General features: G+C 38.5%; 1 pseudogene; it reads right to left on the reverse strand.

Annotated features, from left to right (window-relative positions):
• LOC107755359 (nck-associated protein 1-like) overlaps window positions 1-18,720 on the reverse strand; it is a 55,040-nt pseudogene that overhangs the window by 14,059 nt on the left and 22,261 nt on the right.

The raw sequence follows: 18,720 nt of genomic DNA on the forward strand, positions 1-18,720 counted from the left end.
ACACACACACACACACACACACACACAGAGGCAACCAGTAGAGATAGAAAGTAAATAAACTAGACTATCCGAAAATTGCATTACCACATGGTTATACAATATATAACACATTCTTTTCCCATAGAATTTCCATAAATTCATACCACCTAGCCCTAGTTCATATTATTGTGTATCGGTATCGGGATGGTAGTTTGACTTACTTAGTGAAGCGGATCTCCAGGTGGGAGGTCAGGTACTCGCGTGGGGTGAAGGTGTGCTCCCAGACCATCATGTTAGGGACGTAGTTGATGGAGAAGCAGAGCTCTGACAAAGCAGTGTGTAGTTTGTCCAGACTGTAAAAACCCCCCCAAAAAAACAGACAACAGCCTTAAAAACTAATTTCCTTCAGATTACACAGTCAATCAGGGAAAGCTTAACCAGCACAATAGTGCTGTTCACCATGGGGCCACACCGCTCCTATACTGTTACTACTGCTCATGTGTGTCCATGACAGGCTTTAGGAAAAATCCAATAAGGAGGATCTGTTTGAATGTCTGCCAAATGGGAGGATAATACGCTAAAGGCCTCCAGCGGGGTTTTGTTTAACACAGTGATTCTCTAATGGAAAGATCTAATATTGACGCAGACATGCCCTCATTGATGAAAACCATGAATTACAGAAACCAGTACACGGTAAAAGAAAATATGACCCAGACTGAATTAAATATGAGTAACAAGTGCTCGACTAGATGAAGAAGAGAAGAAGAAGAGTGAGTTTCATCCTTACTTGGTGACCAGGAGTCTGTTCTTCCTCATGCTCTCAACACCAGGTTTCTCTCTCTCCGGTTCACCCTTCTTCCCCGTCTGCTTTTTCGACTTCTTGTTCACGGCCTGACTGATGGTTTTGGCACAATGTTTTGGCAGTAGCTGCACAGAAGAGCAACAGGAAAAAGACCTTTTTTAAAGTCAACATCAAATCAAAATTGACCCTACTTACTTTCTTAATACAAGTTCCTGGTAATATTGTGCACAATTCATCAGTGCACGTTATTATAAATAATAAAAAATATGTGTGTTTAGAGTTGGGAATCAAAAACGGTTACATTTTTCTTAGAATAACGGAACCGAATGATTTACATACTACAATAAAAAAAAAATTGTGAGCTTGAGTTGTGAGCCTGCAGCCTGAACAGGATGTAATGAAAGATTGGATGTCGGGAAATAATAAAGCCCATAAATAGCTATATTTCTGTTGCATTATCCTCGCTGACTGCACACAAAAGCTGCACATGCAGCATTGCCAGTGTAGTCTGTCTCATGAACAAATTACTCTTAAGAGTTGATTCTTCCTAATGAATCACTCAAAAACACTCAACATGGTCTCAAACTCATGAGTTTGAATCAGTTTGAATCAATGAACTGGTCATAGTGGTTCTTCAATGACTGAATCACTTGCCTAAGACATGATTCTGTGATATGTACATCCTTGCTTTTTAATACATATAACAGTTTTGCATATGGTAATTCAAATGAACTGAACTGAAAGAATTCAACACCTTTTTCAACATCTCTCTTCCCATCACCTGTAACATCCACTTTTTTACCATCCAATCAAATCATGATAGAAACAAATCAAGACCTACCCTAAGACTTTGCCAACTTAATATCTTGTTTCACTTGAAAATATTTCAGATTACAGAAGAAAAATGGCTTTGATGTTGACCTTAAGATTGTAATTACTGTAAATGTGACTTCCACAGTCCAGAAAAGAGCAAAGCGGGAAGTGACTTATGAGCTGCTGTCCTGTTTGCTTACAACATGACGGTTACACTCATCAGAGGGGGATGAGAGTAAGTTTATTCATTAAAGCTGACTGTGTGTCATCGAATCAGTGCTGTCAACTGTTTTCAGGAAATCAATCACTGTTTAATTTCATTGTGACCATATTGCAATGGAATGGAGCATTCCTGGTGAATTTGCAGAACTCTTTGTAAACCCAGTTAAGTTTGTTAAAATCCCAGATATGACATGGAAAATTACAGAACTCCCAAAAGTCCCTCTGTGTTTTGGCAGCGCTGAAAAAGTGTGTGTGCATCACTGACCTGGTCGCTCAGGGTGCACTGCTCTGTGCATATGTCTGTGATGAGGTTGCGGGCTTGCTTGGCCATCTCGTCCAGGAACATGTTGCAAAGGGACAGGCTGCGGTCACCGATGTGGTGCCTCTGCAGGGAGGGACAGACAAGGAGACATTAGTTGAGACTACCCTTAGCACAACCCCAATGTTAAGCTAGACTTTTGATTTTCAGTATAAGTTACGATCCACTTTGCAGCATACATTTAGTAAGGGCAGTGCCAAATATAGGTGTAAAGGTGTCAGTGCATCAAGTGTGTCCTTTTTGCACCACTAGTGGTACCAAACAGAATTGCAGTTCTATTTGGTTCTACGATAGGTACAGAAAATATATCCTTTACCTTTAGTATCAGTTGTAAAAAACAATATGGCTCAGCTGGCCACCTGTTAAAACCATCTCTAAACAAGCCTTATTTTGGCTAAGAACCACCCAATTAAACAGGATGGGGCCACCCGATGGATGCATGAAACAAGCAACAACAACAGTGGTGTTTAGGGGCCGATTAATCTGAAATGGCCTATAACTAACTACACATTCATACACACATATACAGTTCAAAAGTTTCAAGGTTAAGATTTTTATTTTTTTTATGAAATTAATGTTAATTAAGCAAGGATGCACTGAATTGATTAAGAGTTTTTAAATGAATGCTGCTCTTTTGAACTTTCTATTCAGCTTTGCCATCACAGGAACTGCATTTTAAACTATATTAAAATGGAAATTAATTCTAAATTGTAGTACTACTTCACTATATACCAGGGTGGAGAAACATCTTATTTGTCAGCATGCCATTAACTGTTGACTATGTGAAAATGATCCTTGAGTGATCCATGGGCATGCTGTCAGAGGCTGAAACTACTCCAACATAAGCTGCTCAGGTGAATTTGGCTCACAGTGAGGTGCTGTTTGTGAACCGTCCATGTGTAAGTGAGGCTCTTTGTTATGGCCCAGCTGGTCTCGTCGCCCCAACTCCCTCCCTAGAGCAAACAGTGCATACTCTCTAAATTACTAATGCAAAAAAAAACTTTGCCCCTGTGTGGAGCCGAACCCTTCGCTCCTGCACCGTTTTGACAAAACCCAAACATCATGGAGGAGGCCGGTCCTTCATCACAACAAACAAAAAGTGCCATTTAAAGCTTTGGTGGCTCAACTCAGATTTGATGAGCGCTTTAACACTCTCATCATCTGTTCATAAACCCAAATATTCTGCCTCGCTCTTCGTGGGCATCTGAGGGGAAGAGTCTGAGACGGTGCAGATTGGAAATAACACATCTATCCGACATGATGCTGAGGCTAACCTCTGCTGAAGCGCAGTGATCTTTTGTTGTTTCTCTAAACCACTGTAAAAAGTTTTCTGTGCGAGGATGGAAATATTCTTGGAAACTTTTAGTGCTTTTCCAACATAAATAAAGCTTGCAGCTGTCCAAAGCTGTGTGGAGTGGACATAGGAGGAAGACCATTTCAGAGACATGCTGAGAGAGGGAGTTTCATGTTTAAATAAGGGAAACCCAAGCCTTCTATGGCTCAATAAATCTCTTTTATTCCTCTAAGTGCTCTCAGACAGCTCAATGTTCAGGCCACGCAATGACATGAGAACTCTCATTGTGCTGTTTGTTTTGGTGCCGTTTGTCCGCCAATTAGGAGTGAAAATGTGGGTTTATTTACCAAATTAAATGTACGATGTTTGGCAGGAACAAACACTTGGTGAATGTGCCGGCCGTATACCGGTGGGGGGGAAACAGGAATCTGTTGTGCTCCTCGTGTGTGCGAAGGGGCTTCCATATGCCCCCGGGGAGCCTGGGTAGCTGCAGCGGCGCATGGTTCAATTACAGATTTAATAAATCATGCTTTTCAGCATTTGGTTTTCTGTACACATCCTGATACATGGACCACAGCACTCAATGCTGCGTGTTGGGACATTCCAGCTCTAGTAAACTCGTGGAGCCTTCCGGATTCACAGTACGACTCCATCCTGAACCCTCGCATGGGTCGCGTGCGAGACCCGACGGAGAAGAGAAAAGTTATTTTCCAAACTCCTCTTTCTCAAAAGTAACACTGACCATATTCACTAGGGGACATTCACAAACACACAAAACAGTTTTTTCCCCCAAAAAATACAGAGTCTGCATAGAAACTAAACCGGAGATTTCAGGACAAGGCAAATAGAATATATAATCTGAACGAATTAAATAAATTAGCTGTCATCTTATTTATAATAACCAATGGAAGTGATTACATGAGGCTAAGGGTGCTTTCACATTAGCACTTTTGGTGCGCACCCGGTTCAATTGACCCGGGTTCAATCAACTTGTCTTTTGAAAATCATATTTCCCATGTTACAAAAACAGCATTCTTCCATCTTAGAAACATTGCCAAGTTACGAAATATGTTACCTGTTTCTGATGCAGAAAAACTAGTTCATGCATTCATGACCTCTAGACTGGACTATTGTAATGCACTGCTAGGTGGTTGTCCTGAATCTTCAATAAACAAGCTACAGGTGGTCCAAAATGCAGCAGCTAGAGTCCTTACCAGGTCAAGAAAATATGATCATATTACCCCAATTTTACAGTCTCTGCACTGGCTACCTATTAAGTTCCGTATCAGTTACAAAATATTATTACTTACCTACAAGGCCCTTAATGGCAGGACGCATCCTGGCCAGGATTTCTCCTCCACAGGTGGTGCTGCTCTTCTCTCTAGAAATATGGCACATAGTCTTAGGGTGCTTTCACACTAGCACTTTTGGTGTGCACCCGGGTTCGATTGACGTCAGAGTTCGGTTCGTTTGGATGATGTGAATGCTGTCTTCCGAACTCGGGTGCGCACCTGCGAACCGTACTCGAGTCTGCTTAAAAAGGGTGGTCTGGGGTACGGTTCGAGTATGGTTTGCTGCTGATGTGAACGCAATCGTACCAAATCGCGGAAGTGAACCGCTATTAATGACGTATTATTTGATAAAAATGTGTGTTTGTGTGTGTGTTTCACTCTCTTTCCTGACGAGCGTGACTGACGCGCTGCAAGCAGAGAGCTGTAGGCCTATATCTCATTTCTGTTCGCCTTTAGCGCTCTTTAGAGCATTTGCAGTACATTCATAAGACAGACGTAAGTGCCGTTATGTACCGAAGCTTTGTAAACAAAACGAACGGTTCAAAAACGTAAATATATAAAAGTGCAGAGAGCAATGTTATTCATTTGCCACTTCTGCACCGTCGTTACTAAGCAACGGGGTAAACAGCTGCTGGCTTGATGACGCAAACGAACCGCGGTTCGGAATCAAATAAAATAATATGAACGCAGTCCAGCGGGGGCAGGGGGAGGGGGGAGCAATCGAACTCTGGTTCGGACCAGGCAAGCGAACCAAGTGTGAAAGCACCCTAAAACCCAATTATTTCAGTACAGACTAGGGCTGGGTGATAAACTGAATATTCACAAAATATCTGATGATATTTCTGATTATTTAAATTAAACCTCATATTGCATTGATGGAAGATCTTAGAGACTGCACTATCAAAAACAGTTAGACCTGGCAAGTTTCATTAATTTCAATGAATCACTTCAAATTGTATGAATTAAATGAAAAGAACACTTTGAAATTATTAATTTAAATGACCACAGCAAAAATGTAAAAATAGCAGAATCACATATTATGACATTTTTCATACGTTATATATGTAGGTAAAACATATGTACGTAAATATTGTTTAATTTTATATCGATGCATTTAAATAAAAATAATTGCATAGAATCATTTATTGTGTTTATTTAGCTAAATACTGGAAAATGTTTTTTTTATTACATTTTTACAGTATTTTAATTGCATTAAATATTTGAAAGCAAAAATAAACACACACACACATATACAAATAACTGAAAATATGTGATTCTGCAATATATGGTAAGAAATGGCAGATTTTTTTATTTTTTTTTATCGTCCAGCCCTAGTACTGACTCACAGTTTCAGACATCAACAATTTGATTAAATTGAAGCTTCATCATCTTCAGAATACTCTTCTCACTCATATCTACAAAAAAAAAGTCATGAATCACTGTTCTCAGATTAGGTTACTAAAGTGAATCTGACATTTGTACTCCTCTTGGGGCATTCTGGACTGATTCCAGGTCAGTATGACTCACCTCTTCAGGGCAGAGCTCATGGGTGCAGCTCATAAAGTGGGTGCAGAGCAGAGGGAAAGAGATGGAGTATCGAGACTGGGACGGCAGTTCGAGACACTGCTGGAACATCTTTTCAAAGGCGCGGCTGTAAAAGCTATCAGAGACACAGAAAGAGAGAGAAAATGGGCTGCCAGTTCACTTCACCGTCTGGTACAGTCATATCTAATCAGTTGAACGGACGCCCCTGTCCGCTTTCCACCCAGCATGAAAGAGAAATATCTAAAAAACAAGAGGCACAACAGACAGTTGCTATGGCCTTCTGAGAACTGATATGCCTTCTGCCAATTGTGGAGCTGGCATTAGACGGTGTTTCCTGCGCCACTGCTGAATTGACAGCGTCGCGGCAAAAATTTATCATATTTTGCCTAAGTTATGAGCCTGCAGTCTGAATTAAATTGTAGTTAGGTAAAAAGGACGGGTACCACAAAATTAAACAATTTTACATCGTCTTTGTAGGCTGCATGCAAAAAAAGACAATTAAAGGAATAAAAATAACTCAATTATTATAAATTGGCCAAAGATTCTAATTTTCAAGTTTGAATTGAAATAACATCACTCAATGAACCTGTCAGAGCATCTGCAGAATTAACATAATGAACTGCAAGTCAACATAATTTTTATACATTTTCTGATTTTATTTTTCCTAATTTTATACTGACATCTAAAGCCACTTTTTGCCTATTCAGTGTTTAACTCTACCACATTATTCTCTTTGAATGATCTTTTCTCTCATGTGAGGTCATACCAGAAAATGGAAACGTCAGAAGTCTCCACAAGCATCTCCACCAGAGAGTCCGCCATCTTGGTGTGAAAGATGATGGTGTTCATCATCTTTCCCAGCTCCCTGTGATCTGCCAGTCCTAGCGAGGCCTTGGACACGCTGGTGTAAGCCTAAACACAAAGAAAGACATCATCGTTAGCATTAATCTTTAAAGTTCATTAATTATTCTGACAACATTTTCGCAATCTTTTCTCAAAGGCTGTGCTTGGTGGGCTTGATTTCCATGAGCAAATCCTCAAGCAAATGAAGAGCATCGAATCAGATTGGAAACTGGACCAGGGCAGAGTCTGAAGAAAAGTGCGGTTTGATGTTTTACCATATCATTAACTTCTGAGAAGGCTTTCTGGGAAATATTTATATCGATATAAATAAAAATAATTGCATAGAATCATTTATTGTGTTTATTTAGCTAAATACTGGAAAAAAAAATTTTTATTAAATTTTTACAGTATTTTAATTGCATTAAATATTTGAAAGCAAAAATAAACACACACACACATATACAAATAACTGAAAATATGTGATTCTGCAATATATGGTAAGAAATGGCAGATTTTTTTATTTTTTTTTATCGTCCAGCCCTAGTACTGACTCACAGTTTCAGACATCAACAATTTGATTAAATTGAAGCTTCATCATCTTCAGAATACTCTTCTCACTCATATCTACAAAAAAAAAGTCATGAATCACTGTTCTCAGATTAGGTTACTAAAGTGAATCTGACATTTGTACTCCTCTTGGGGCATTCTGGACTGATTCCAGGTCAGTATGACTCACCTCTTCAGGGCAGAGCTCATGGGTGCAGCTCATAAAGTGGGTGCAGAGCAGAGGGAAAGAGATGGAGTATCGAGACTGGGACGGCAGTTCGAGACACTGCTGGAACATCTTTTCAAAGGCGCGGCTGTAAAAGCTATCAGAGACACAGAAAGAGAGAGAAAATGGGCTGCCAGTTCACTTCACCGTCTGGTACAGTCATATCTAATCAGTTGAACGGACGCCCCTGTCCGCTTTCCACCCAGCATGAAAGAGAAATATCTAAAAAACAAGAGGCACAACAGACAGTTGCTATGGCCTTCTGAGAACTGATATGCCTTCTGCCAATTGTGGAGCTGGCATTAGACGGTGTTTCCTGCGCCACTGCTGAATTGACAGCGTCGCGGCAAAAATTTATCATATTTTGCCTAAGTTATGAGCCTGCAGTCTGAATTAAATTGTAGTTAGGTAAAAAGGACGGGTACCACAAAATTAAACAATTTTACATCGTCTTTGTAGGCTGCATGCAAAAAAAGACAATTAAAGGAATAAAAATAACTCAATTATTATAAATTGGCCAAAGATTCTAATTTTCAAGTTTGAATTGAAATAACATCACTCAATGAACCTGTCAGAGCATCTGCAGAATTAACATAATGAACTGCAAGTCAACATAATTTTTATACATTTTCTGATTTTATTTTTCCTAATTTTATACTGACATCTAAAGCCACTTTTTGCCTATTCAGTGTTTAACTCTACCACATTATTCTCTTTGAATGATCTTTTCTCTCATGTGAGGTCATACCAGAAAATGGAAACGTCAGAAGTCTCCACAAGCATCTCCACCAGAGAGTCCGCCATCTTGGTGTGAAAGATGATGGTGTTCATCATCTTTCCCAGCTCCCTGTGATCTGCCAGTCCTAGCGAGGCCTTGGACACGCTGGTGTAAGCCTAAACACAAAGAAAGACATCATCGTTAGCATTAATCTTTAAAGTTCATTAATTATTCTGACAACATTTTCGCAATCTTTTCTCAAAGGCTGTGCTTGGTGGGCTTGATTTCCATGAGCAAATCCTCAAGCAAATGAAGAGCATCGAATCAGATTGGAAACTGGACCAGGGCAGAGTCTGAAGAAAAGTGCGGTTTGATGTTTTACCATATCATTAACTTCTGAGAAGGCTTTCTGGGAAATATTTTTGTAAACTTGATACTGTTAAACCAGACAATGTCCAACCAACACAATTTCCTCTCTAGCATACAAGATCAAATGAAGACGTGTGCAAAACAGATTCTCTTTGGTGTTTAAGTAAAAAAAAAAATCTATTGTTTGCAGCGAAACAGCTGTGCCATCCAGTGCGTTCAGCTTTTGGACAACCTGAACATAAGAAGTGTGAGAAAACTCAAACAACACAAGGACTGCACACGCCCTGTGATGGCTTTCATCATCTAAAGATCGGCCAATTCAAAGAACGCGCCATGCCAGGATGATGCCACATGACATTCAGCAGGTGCTAAACTCACAACGCTTCTGGTTATGGAGTCTGGGGAACGAGAATAAACATATCGTACAGAACTGAAGTCCACTGCGGAGTAGAAAAAGTATTGAAAAACAGGGCTTATTTTTAGATGTACATTTGCAGACTGCTGCTGCTAGTTTAATCGGCCATAGAGATAAATAGGACCGCACCTTTGGAAACACAAGAGGCCAAATGCAGACGAGCAGACATGAACTGAGTGAACCGTTAGTTGTTATATACTGGCAAGTGCTATCTCAACAACCGGTCCATTAAACAAGAAGAAAGCATTCTAAATTAAAGGAGAGAAAAGGGCATCCCTGCTTCGACCGCAAAGTCAAGGCTGCTCTTCAAACTAACTTGCTGCTATCAAACCTGGAGGAGTACTGAATGATTCTAGACATTTTATACACATTAATGGCATTTTATTTAAAGTCTAATTGGTTTCTTTGACCAAAACAGTCATAAGTTTTAATGATCAGTTTTCCTCTATCTGACCCTTATTCTTGCTACTATACATTTAAGACTTCTATACTTACACTACTATTCAAATGTTTGGGGTCGGTAAGATTTTTAAACGTTTCTGAAGTCTCTTATGCTCACCAAGGCTGCAGTTAAAGTTACTGCAAAGTAGTTTCGCTTTCACAACGAAACACACAGCGCCTTCACGACATGGCGGCGGCGGCAACAACAATACTACAGCGAGAATAAAAGTTACGCCTTCTTTCTTTGCGTGAACATTTGGGCGGCATTATGCAAATCTTCCCACATAGTGATGTAGATATGTGGGGGCGTGTTAGAACGAGCCGTTTTAGGTAGGCGTAGTTGACTCTTAACTTTTATACAGTAATCGCAATAATTTTGTGCTTTTGCTGCTTTTAATAGAACACAGCTCAGCTTTCTAATTCTGTCAGTTTTATCACGAAATACAAATTATAAATGTGTTTTTTCTCTTTATAGAGCTCCGGACGTCACGTGACCCATTCTGTTTACACCACCATGAGTTTCAAGGCAACAGAGTTCACTGCGCACTTTAATTCAAAAGACATAGACCTGTACATAGCAAAACGTAATAGATTAAGCATAACAGATCCCTATAATGCCCCCGTGGTGCTTTTAACGTGTAGCCTATCAATAAAGGAACTGATAGATTTCCTGACCTGCAGTATCCTGATATCTACAACTACCTAATCAACTTTCCCTCCTAACGTTACTCCGGAGACTCCTTTAAAAGCCTACAAAAGCCTGGAGGGGTACAAATGGACGCAATCTAATTTTTTTAATGAATATTCAACCTGCTATGCCGTCACTGGAAGGGTAAGTCAAATGTGTTGTTAGCTAACATAATTGACACTAGCTGTCCTTGTAGGTAGCCAGCATAGCTATATCAGTGTGAGTACAGTAGACATCATAAATGTCATGAAATCTTAATCCCAAATTTTGTATTGGTTAGAATGTTTTATTGCAGTGAACCATTTTAGTCATCTATCGGGATCCTTAGGAATACGATAAAATGATTTCCCCTTTGCTTTATGGGACAATCGCGTATATATATATATATATATATATATAAATAATATACATATACATATAGATATATATAAATAATATACATATACATATATACACACACACACACACATACACATATATATATATATATATATGAATGAGAAAATGCGTATTTTTTAATTAAAGATTACTTATAGATTTAATATGGGCTGCTTTTGGTGCTTGACACTTTTTTTATTGGTCATTTTGTGTGATTTACATTGGCTTTAGCGCGAGCGCTGCTTAATTGTGAAGCGGGAGCGACCAGCCAGCAGAGGATTCTGCAGCCTTCCTCAAACAGTTATGTTCAGGATTTTCTGATTTACTTAACGAATGTTGTGTGAGGGGGCAAGAAACGGGCCAAGGGAGGTCACGTACGGGACACATAAATTAAGCCCAATATACGGGACGTCCCGGCTAATACGGGACGGTTGGCAACCCTAGCTTTCCCCTGCCTGTTCTGGCATCCTGGCGCACAGCAGCTGTCCACCATGTTGAAATAGTAAGGTTTGTAAGGTCTAAATAGTCTGGTTTTAAATTATTGTTGTACAACTGTCGATACCAATGCTCTAGCGCTCTCCTGATTGCCTGCCAAAATGGTGGAGTTTAGAGTGCGTGACATCAACCTCCGGAGCTCTATTTCAAGTTTATAGCAAGATATAAAAGTGAAGGAACATCAGAAGGCATGAAAAAAAACTGTATAGCTTAATTTATAATGAAAATAATGTCTCATTATTGTAATCGGACTCACATGCCGTTTAAACTGAAGCGAATACAGCGATCTGTCACGCCACATTAAAGAGCGTGAAAAAACACATTATTGTAATATATTGTTTGTATTTCGCTATAAAACTGCGGAGACTTTGGAATATCTCCCGGTGTTTTTTCGACCTGGACATGTTTTAGTGCGATTCACCTACATAGCTGAACATATACATCTACCCACCCACATCTGTCATCAGCCTCACACACACTCAGTTGCTCTATAGCTGACTGTTTAAATCCTTGAATTTGCTTTGTTCTGGCAAACTGAGAGCAGTCTGAGCTCAAGACCTTGCAGTGAATAAACTCTGCTGTTATTAGGGCCGATTTGTTTTTGTGGCCATGTGAAAGAGAGGACTCTGGCTGCGAAAAGAGCAAAGGAGAGTGGGAAAAGGCTCAAACACAGAAAACAGTTGTTCAGCTGTGAGAAATGTTCACATTCCGCTGATAGCAGCTTCTCCTGCTGAAGAGGTGAACTGAAACCCTACTGTGTGAGGAGGTTCAGGCCTGTTTTTGAAGCGATCTTCTAGGTTCAACGCAAATTAAGTTCTTTTTGTGGGATTTGTGGCATTACCACAAGGAAATCATCTGTCCAAAAAAGCAAAAATTGTGGTAACTCTAATGGAAGTGCAATAAACACTGATTTAGTCATATAAGATGGTGTAAGGCAAGTGTGACAGAATCATTTACTGAACATGCCAGTGTAAAGTTACATGGAATTGTTAAACATCATGACCACATAATGTCGGTAAACCAGGTAACTTTAACTTGACACTGGCAAGGTTACCAAAGAGGAACTGATTAAATAAAGCAACTTCCACCAACAGGAATTGCATCAGTAATGCACTACAAATTCATCCAAACAGGAAATGCATAGACAATATAAGAGCTCAAATAAATAAATAGGTTTAACATTATAAATGTTTTTACTAACACTACGGATCAATTTTATGCATCCGTGCCAAATAAAAGTCTTAATTTCTTTAAAATTTGGAACCATCTGTTTCTCTGAACAATGAAAGATCTCATTCTATTAAAGTAGTATTATTATTATTTATTATTACATAATTACATATTAAAGTAATACAGTTAAAAAATACTAAACTGCAGCAATATGAATCTAAAGAGAACCATAAATAAATGCTGACTATTTAAACGTAAAAGGTTCCCACAAATTATTTTCCAATACTTTAATAATTATTTATATAAATATAAATACACACATATAAAAATGCCAAGATATTATTAATTTCCATTATTTTTTTTAGACCTGCAAAGCATCATTTTGAAATTCCCTCATATTTCCAGGTTTTCCATGATCATGTAAGGGCTTTAAAAAAAAACCTCCATTGCAAGTATGTTACGGTATCTGTGAGAGAATGAGATCTTGCCTTAAATTCTTTTGATAAAGATTCACTTTTGAACAGAGAACATTCTTTTAAGGAAGAGGTCAAATGGCTTCTCTGCTGTGGGACTGGGCAGACCAACACACAGGAAACAGATTTGAGCGCTAGCTGGACCATCCCAAAGTCTGCAGTCCAGATCCATTTGAGGTCCACACACGCTCACAGATCCTCAAAATCACATGAACAAGCTTGTCTCTCCATCTCCGCTTCCATTCCCACCCACCCACATGCGTATTCCACAGGGACGAAGTCTGGTTTATTTGAGCCTGGATGAAAGGCGCAGACTCTTCTTGAATAATCAGAGCTTCAAAAGAACAGCATGCATTGTGGTTCATTTCTAAGTAATTCCAAATCAAGCCATTTTTCATACAGCATGTAAAAATGTTGCTTTTATTCGGAAAACAAAGGATAAGCAAACTTTTGCAACAAACATTTGTCAGCATGAAACTTTTTGTTGTGTTGCATCTCAAACTGTGAGAGCATTAGTTGCTTTATGTTAACCGGCATCTGCTAATTAGTAAGAGGGAAGCAGAGATAAGAGCTGTTAATTATGTCTGATTAGGATCAGAGGAAGCAAACACCATGTATTGACCCAGCTCAGATGACTGATATCATTTTACCTGCAGTCTAAACCAGTCCAGCCTCATCCCTCTGAAATCGAACACTTCACCATCTTCAACTGCAACAGACATCCAAACAATTTGTTATATCACAAAATAAAAAAAATATATATTAAGTACACCAGCCTTTATTATTTATTCAATTTGCATCCATAAAGTTCTGAAGTACATTTCATTGTAAAGTACTGATTTATTAATTTTTTTTGCTAAATGCAAAATTTGGCCACTGACCTTGATTATTTAATACATAACCCCCTTTTTTAATTTATGCAAAAATAATGACATTGTAATCCATGCTGTTACCATGAAATAATATGATGCACAGATATTACAGATCATAAAACAAACCAATAAATCTTAGAAAATAAGACCAGGGACTTCAATTCTGACTTCATGTTTTTAAGCACATTATGAATGTTTAAATAAGAAAGGTTCACTACCTTGTTTAACACTGAGAGAGGTCATAGTGTTCACGAAGGATGACATAATAATGGACTCATCCTCTGGGCAGACAGACAGGTTCTACAAGGGAGGAAGACACGATTATTTTACCATTCGCGTGTGCATTTTAAAAGTAAAACAGCATGACGAGCAAGTCTTGCTCCTAATTGGAGTCTCAAAGCTGAATGACAATACTAGTTCTCCATCTAGTGGTGAAGTTCATGTATTTCGCCTCACGTTCTTCTAGACACCCGAGATCCTGTGAATGATTCATAATGTGACTAATGTTCATGTCTGAACCACCCAACTGCACATGACTGATCCTAATCTCATGAAAGCACTACAAATAACAACTGCTCTCATAAGGAAGTGTAACCGATCTGTGTCCTTTCTTTTAGTGCAGTAGGAAGGAAATGGATCCATAGTGCGGACAGTCTCACCTGCACTAGCTCATTGAGCACCACAGCATCAAAGCCGGACAGGTACTGCACATAGTACCTCTGCATCACCGGGCCGTACTTCCGCACATGTGCCCTCAACTCCTCCATGTAAAAGATCAGCTCTGCGATGTGCCTAAGAAAACAAGCAAGAATGAAGGTATAAAAACAGCTTTGGTTTCCCATGCATTTTTCCCATTCACTTTCTCCATAAAGACTTAAAAAAAAACATGCAAAAAAACAAAACAACTAAGATTGGTTCTAAGCCGTAAACCAAAACAATCTACTCCAAGATGAATCACATGAATTACTCATCCCATGATGCTTTTATGGCCCAAGATGGTGTCAAGAGTATAACATTACAAATTATGTAAAAAAAATAAATAAATAAAATAAAATATATATATATATATATATATATATAATGATTTAATCAAATGAGAAGTATTGTTATTGTTAAAACTAAAACAATTAAAAATCTTTCATGATAATTGCAATAATGCTGAAATAAAACAAAATATAATTATGAAAAAATGTTATTTAAAAAACGTAAATGAAAACATAAAAATGTTGCCTTGGCAACTAACTGAAATAAGTTTAAACTGAAGTACTAAAACTGAAATAAAAATAGAAATAGAAAAAATACTAATAAAATGACAAAAGAACATAAAACTGAAAATATAAAAATAAAAGCGAATTCAAATTATGAATATACACTATTAATTAAACTATTAAGCTATTAAAAATTATTAAAGGTGCAGTATGTAATATTGACAGCTAGCGGTTGAAATGGGTACAGCAGTCCAAATTCAAAATATTGTTTCTCCCGCCCCCTCCTCCTCAGATGCGACGCTCCAGTGAGTTGTCAGTTTGAAGACACACAACAGGAATGAGCGCAACTGACAATGGAAGGTGACGAGCCTTACACTATAAGTTGATGAGTTGATTTATCCTCGTTTTAATATGCCTCTGGTCTTAGAGCTTTTTAGATTGATGCCGAGGCTTTTTAGGTTGGGTAGAATCTGTGATCTCTGACTCAGTTCGTTTGCTGGCTTCCATGGCTGCAATACACTGTTTTCTGCTCTCTGGCAACCCGGTTTGACAAAATATTATTGGGTAAATTGGCAGTGGACAGAACCAAAACGGAATGCACATTTTCAAAGTAGAATAACTGGCTTTAGCGTTGTTTTTTGGAGAAACAAGTATGTGAACTTAGCATGTTTCCTAAATATCTGCGAATGTATTATGGTTGTTTTTGTGCTTTGGTACAGTCAAAAAATGACATACAGCACCTTTATTAAAAAATTTTTTTGTTAATTGAAATAAACCTGAAATAAAATAAACTAGAAATATTAGATTAAAAACTTGGCAACTAACCAAAATGTTAGTTTGGTTTAGAAAATGTGAAAATAAAATAAAAAAAAAGATAAAAACCAAGTCAAAATTTTAATAAATATATTAACAGTATATAAATAATACTAAAATAACATTTGTAATGCACTGTGGGAATAAATTGCAGTGACTCACCCAAAAAACAAAACAAAAAAAATACTGAAGTTTTTAGTTTTTAAAAAATATAAAAGTGTAGCATAAAGTATCATTAAAGAATTCAAGATTGAGGTGTAAAAACTGGATTTACTTGTCAATGAAGTCATCTGTGCTTTTCTTTTGGATGTTGTCGGCGTGTCTGAGCAGCCAAATGATCTCATCACGAGCGAAGGAGAGAGCCATGAACACAAACAGAGCCTTGGGACCCAGTAAGCCTGGTTGGTCTGCTAGCACTGTAGCAAGCTCTTTCAGGGCAGATCTCAAGAACTTGCGGCGTTCTCTGTGCATGGAGCCCCTGGATGAAATGATAAAAAATATAGATACTGTAAATATAGAGGAGTGATGACTGTTTTGGTTTGGTATCTTCAGAAATACAAAGTTACCACTTACACCTTGATTAGAAATTACTTTATTAAAATTTCTTTATCAGAAGTACCACTTACGCATGTGACAGAGCAGATTCTTTGCATTCACGGATGTCATTGACACGTTTGTTGTAACTGTAGAAGATAAAGAAAACAAACACATCAACATCATTATATATACACAACACAATGACATGCTTTATATGAAATGCATGAACCACATTTTGATAATTAAAACATTACATTTATGATGCACACAATATGTAAATTCATTCTAGAAAATGTGAGAATTTGTGTGCCAGTAGAAATCGCTGACCCGCGAATGTTTACAAAGAGATCCTCTGCAGCTTTGTGAATGTGGAAGACCTCGTCCCTGAACAGACAGAGACAGGAACTGCTCTGAAGGGCCAACTTCCACAGACTGAGAGCTGCGGGGTCAGTGTTCAGAGCCGCATGACACAAGATGAACCCGACTAGGACACAGAACAGAGAAAGAGACTCTTATATACCACATACACAACTGTTACATACAAAGACATTTCCTGTCAATCAGTGATGTGTGTAAAAACCAGCCCCACATAGAATCTGTGTCCACAGAATTGGAAGTCGTTCACAAATATTGTTAAATATTTTGTTTAATTTGACGATGCTTTAATATATTTAATACATTCTCCAATTTCCTTAAAATAAGCACAGAAAATGTGGGGGGAAAAAACAGATTCCATCTGGGCCAGTTAAAAATTGAACCACATCATGTAAATGCAATACTACTAAACAAAAAGACTAGTGAATTTCTTAAATCAATATTTAAACAATTGTAGCTTTGAATGAATGAATGTATGAATGATGCATTTATATAGCGCTTTATTGTGTATTGCTGCACACCCAAAGCGCTTTACAATCATGTGGGGGGTCTCTCCTCAACCACCACCAGTGTGCAGCATCCACTTGGATGATGAGACGGCAGCCACAGGACAACGGCGCCAGTGCGGCTCACCACACACCAGCTACAGGTGGAGAGGAGAGAAAGTCACAGAGCCAATCAAGTGAATGGGGATTATTAGGAGGCCATGATTGACAAGGGCCAGTGGCGGCAATTTGGCCAGGACACCGGGGTTACACCCCTACTCTTTACGAGAAGTGCCATGGGATTTTTAATGACCACAGAGAGTCAAGACCTCGGTTTAACGTCTCATCCGAAGGACGGTGCTTTTTGACAGTATAGTGTCCCCGTCACTATACTGGGGCATTAGGACCCACACAGACCACAGGGTAAGCACCCCCTGCTGGTCTCACTAACACCTCTTCCAACAGCAACCTAGTTTTCCCAAGAGGTCTCCCATCCAGGTACTGACCAGGCTCAACCCTGCTTAGCTTCAGTGGGCAACCAGTCTTGGGCTGCAGGGTGATATGGCTGTGGCGATTTTCCTTCAATCTGAGGTATAACAACTATATAACAGCATTCACAAGAAATCTAACTTTGGTAACATCCATGTATGTCCAGAAAAAAATAATTTCAGAGGCAGAGAGTCATTACATTTTGATGAAAAATTAAGAAAAAATTGTTAAATTAATAATAGGGACACTTATTAAGAAAGTAAAAAGTTTCATGCTGTCTTTAATAACACACTTACAGACGATCCATTTCTCCATGGTGTCCAAGGATAAGTATTCACAGGGCATCTGAAACACAATGACCAGCAGAATACATCTGATCAAATAAACAATGTTCAAAAATCCAATATCACAGTCATTGGCTTTATTTCATTTCAGTTTAGCTAATTTCAGTACTTCAACTTAAACTGATTTCTGTTATATGCCAAGACACAATTTAAATTCAAATTTTTCCATCCAATAAGCTTTATTTCAATTACTGAAAATAATTTTTAATAGTTTTAATTAACAATTACAACACTGGCTTGTGCCCCTCATTTTTAAGCACTGTAAGATGCTGGATATGGCTCTTTTAAACAGCTTAATGATACTTAGTTTTGGCCAGAACCAAAGGCAAAACCACTGACATTAGTATACACTATGTGCTTGTTTGCTAACTGGTTAGTGAGCTTAGCAACATGCTTACATCAGACTACTGGGATCAACAGAGAGCATTCATTTAGGCTTGTGTGCTTCATGTGAGGAAGTCATTTATATGGTGTGCATGAGAGATGGTTAGCGGAGTTGCTACCCATGAAGAGAGTTTCAAATAAATCACCAGACCTGACAAAACAGCCGTGTATGACAACTGAACGTT

This window comes from Sinocyclocheilus rhinocerous, unplaced genomic scaffold (assembly GCF_001515625.1).
Source record: "Sinocyclocheilus rhinocerous isolate Xijiao unplaced genomic scaffold, SAMN03320098_v1.1 scaffold1013, whole genome shotgun sequence".
Taxonomy (NCBI): Eukaryota; Metazoa; Chordata; class Actinopteri; order Cypriniformes; family Cyprinidae; genus Sinocyclocheilus; species Sinocyclocheilus rhinocerous.